The following is a 4133-nucleotide window of genomic DNA, read 5'->3' on the forward strand; positions in this document are numbered from 1 at the left end:
ATCTGGTTCTTCCCCAAAGGCCAGCGAGTGAGCCAAGGGCACCACAGTCCCCGCACCACCGGCCTGGTAGGTGCTCACTGTGGGGTCACCCTGGGGTGGGGAGGAGCAGGAGCCCAGCGCGCAGATCTTCCGAAGCCAGTGGGCTGGCAACTGGAGTGGGAGGAGAGGAACGAGTGGTGAGGGGCAGAGTGCTGAGCCCACCATCATTGACTGGGGGCCTAGACACTCACGGCAAGATGGGACGCTGGAGGGAGGTGCTGCCCGGGCGGTGGGGGTGGGAAATATCACCCAACACCCAGCTGGCTGTCAGCTTCAATGAGCACATCCCAGCTGGGCCGGCGAGAGGACCGACAAACCCCGCCGTTCCCAAACGCCTTCTGGATGCTCCCCTACCCCTCCTTCTTCTCCGGCCCCCCTCCCTCTGCCCCCCCCCCTCCTCCTCCAGAAACACCTCTCAGATCATCTGCACCCAGCAGCATGCTCCCTGGGTGTCTGCCCAGCTCCTGTACCTGCACCCTCTGTCTTCGTGTCCCGGGCATGCTCCACCTCCTTCACACACGGGGGCTCCAGGAGCCGGGCCGATGCCCAGGAGACGGTGGAGGTTTCTGGAAAGCATCCCCTCTGCGGGTACGGAGCACGGAATCTCCTTTGAAGCCCCCTCCACCTGGGCTATCCTGCCTCCGGGCCAGCACCAGCGTCAGAGACCACCCCTCGGCTCCGCCAGATCCTGGCTGTTCCGCAGTGTTTACGGCCGCTCTCCCGGCTCAGCTCATGGCACATGGCCCTCCACCTGGATCCCGTCTCCTCTTTCATCCCCGGCCCCTGCTTCTTACCGTTACCCTCTAGCCGCCTTGGCAGCGAGCGCACCGCACCTTCAGGTGCCTATTCTTACTTTGCGGGTTCGGACAGCCTGGAGGGTTTGGGGTAGGGCGGAGGTGCAGCTATGCGGTGGGGAGTGCTCTACGCTCTCCTCGCAGTTCACCCCAGTCCCTCCCCGGGGGAGGGTGTCTGTCTCCAGGAGCTTATTGCGGGGGGGGGGGGGGGGCCTGCTTTTTCCTTCTTTACAGGTGGGAAACCCTGCAGGCAGGAATCCAGGCGTCGTCCTTGACACCACCCTCCTCCGCTTACGAATCCCCTGCCAAGTCCTAGTTCAAGGCCGCATCCACTTTCACCTGGACCACTGCCATCACCTCCTCACAGGTTTCCCACCGCCCCTCTCGTCACCCCTGGTCTGCAGCCAACCTCAGATGATCACGTCACCGCCACCCCGGCACAACCCAAAACGCTTAACTCTGCCTCTGCCCGTCGATCAGGGTTTTAAAATGACCCAGCCCAGCCAGAGGGGCCCAGCGGTTGAATGTTGACCTGTGCACCAGGAGGTTAAGGTTCGATTCCTGGTCAGGGCACATGCCCAGGTTGTGGGCTCGATCCCCAGTAGGGGGTGCGCAGGAGGCAGCCGATCAATGATTCTCTCTCATCATTGATGTTTCTCTCTCCCCCTTTCTCTCCCTCTCCGTTCCTCTCTGAGATCAATAAAAGTATAATTAAAACTAAATAAAAATAAAAATGACCTAGAGGACCCCCTATGGTCAGTCGCTGCCCACCTCTCACGCTACTCGTTCCCCTTGCTCTTTGCCCTCCAGCCACACCTGCCTCCTCGGAGCCCCTCGCACATGCGCCCGAGGGGCCTTTGCATATGTTACGTTCTTCCACCTCCTCAGGTTTCAGCTCGAGCATCACCTCCTTAAGGAAGCCACCTGGCTTCCCTGGCTGGTGAGGTGCTGCTGTATGTTCTACCTTTTCTCTGCACTGACCATGGTTGCCATTCTGACTGCATTTGTGTGACCGTTAAACTGATGTTTACTCCCCACCAGACGGCAGGCTCCCTGAGGGCAGGGCCACGTCGGCTCTGCTCTCTCTGTAGCCCAGGGCCAGCACAGTGCCTGGCACATAGTACACTCTCAATAAATACTCTCTGCTTGAATGAATGAGGCCCAAAGGAGCGCTGCCCCTGAGGGAAAGTCACCCCGTGAGGCCTTAACCACGCCGGGACCAGGGCCTTAGAGCCCTAGGGTTAACCCCCAAGGGCAGTTGGGAGAACCACCATCCCACGCCCTACTGCGTGAGGACACCTCCATCGCTCTCCTTGGCCAGCAATTACTCGCTTCTTGACAACAGTGTCTGCTACATAACAAGCGGCCCTCCAGGGACCGGGTGCAGGAGAGGATGCCAGTTAGAGCACTGAATCCCGGCACAGCCCCCACCTCTGCCGCTCCCTCTCAGCGGTCTAGTTCTTGGCCGGGGGAGCCCAGTGCCTGTATATCTCTACCTTTCAAATGGACCACCCTAGCCCCATCCCCAAACAGAGACGCGGGAGGCTTCGGTCATTCCTGCAAGCGGAGAGACCTGGGAGGAAGGGGAAGGATGCAGAGGAAGGAAAGGGAAGACCGAGCATGCAGGGAAAACTCAGGGTGGCAGGAGAAAGGCTTGTGGGAGGCAGAATGCTGGTCGTTTGGGGAGACACCCTCTAAACGTGATTCGCCCGCTCTGGTCCTTGGGGTGACCCAGGAAGCATACAGTCTCTCCCTTTATAGCATCTCTCCCAGGGGAAGGGAAGGAAGAAAACAAAGGACGTCTACTGTCCGGACAGAGCCAGGCAGGCTCCTCTGTGCAATCCTGGAGGGCTTCCTGGAGGAGAGGCGCTTCATCAAAGCCACAAGCAGCTGGGAGGGTAGCTGGGAAGTAGGAGGCAGCAGGCAAAGAAAGGTGGTGTGACCAGGCGAAGGGAGAGTGCGAGGGAGGCAGGACTCACCCTGGGGCATTAACGTGTTTGCATGTCACTCTCTACTCAGAACCTTCCAGAGGCTCCTCATCTCACGCAGAGAAAATCCAGAGACCTGCCCTCCTCTCCCATCTCCACCCACCCTGACTCCCGCTGTTCAGCCACCCTGTCCTCCTCCCCAGTCCTCGAACACGCGTTCCTGAGGCTGGTCCCTCCTGGAACCGTTTCCTTACACGGTCCCACGGCTTACCCCACACCTCCTGCACAGCTTCACTCAAGTGCCGCTTTGTCAATGAAACCTGCCCTGATGACGTCGTTTAAAATCTCATGCCCGGCCGGCGTGGCTCAGTGGTTGAGCATCGACCTATGAACCAGGAGGTCACGGTTCGATTCCCAGTCAGGGCACATGCCCAGTTGTGGGCTCGAACCCCAGTGGGGGGGTGTACTGGAGGCAGCCAATCAATGATTCTCTCTCATAGCTGATGTTTCTATCTCTCTCTCCCTCTCCCTCTCCCTCTCCCTCTCCCTCTCCCTTCCTCTCTGAAATCAATAAAAATATTTAAACAAATAATAATGAAATCACACTCCTTCCCCAGCCCCACCCTTGGCACTCCCCATTCTCTACCTTGCTCCCCGCCCCCCGCCCCCCGCATAGCTCTTACAAATTTCTAATATACTCCAAAATGTACTTATTCTCTCTCATGAGAACGCAAGCGCCACAGGACAAGAATCATTTGTCTGTTGGTTTACTGATATAGCATCAGCACCAAGGACAGTGTCTGGCACATAGTAGGTGCTCAATAAATACCGGTTGAACAACTAAGAGCAGTAGAGGGTGTAAGTGGGGCTGAGAATGGAGTGGAAAAATCATTTTTTCAGGCTCCTTGGCCACCTGGGGGTAAAGTGGATGAGGAGGGCGGGGGGGTGTCCAGCTCATGAGTAGCAACCCAGCATGCCAGGAACAGAAGTGTCCCACTTGTTGTCAAGTCTGCCCCAGCTCTCCCTCCTTCTTCCCTCTTGAGTCCTCTCTGGGTGATGGTGCTCCTGGCATCTGGCATCCATCAGTCCCTTCCAGAAGTCCCTGTGAAACAAGGAGGGGGGTGGTAAAGTGTTCCCAGATTGGGGGCAGGCGGGAGTGTGTGGGCAAGCTGCCCTGTCCCCGAGCCCCCCCACCGCAGCCCTGCCCAGAGCTACCAGCCCACTGGCTTCACTGCCCCCAACGCCCCATGGGCCTGGAGGAGGTTGCTGCCAACCACACACAACTCCTGGCTCCAGATTTGAGAGAGGAGGAGGGGAGCTGGCAGGAGGGAATGGGGCAAGTAAATGGGACCTGACAGGGGCTGGGCACCTC

Source organism: Myotis daubentonii, chromosome 16 (assembly GCF_963259705.1).
Source record: "Myotis daubentonii chromosome 16, mMyoDau2.1, whole genome shotgun sequence".
NCBI classification, from domain to species: Eukaryota; Metazoa; Chordata; class Mammalia; order Chiroptera; family Vespertilionidae; genus Myotis; species Myotis daubentonii.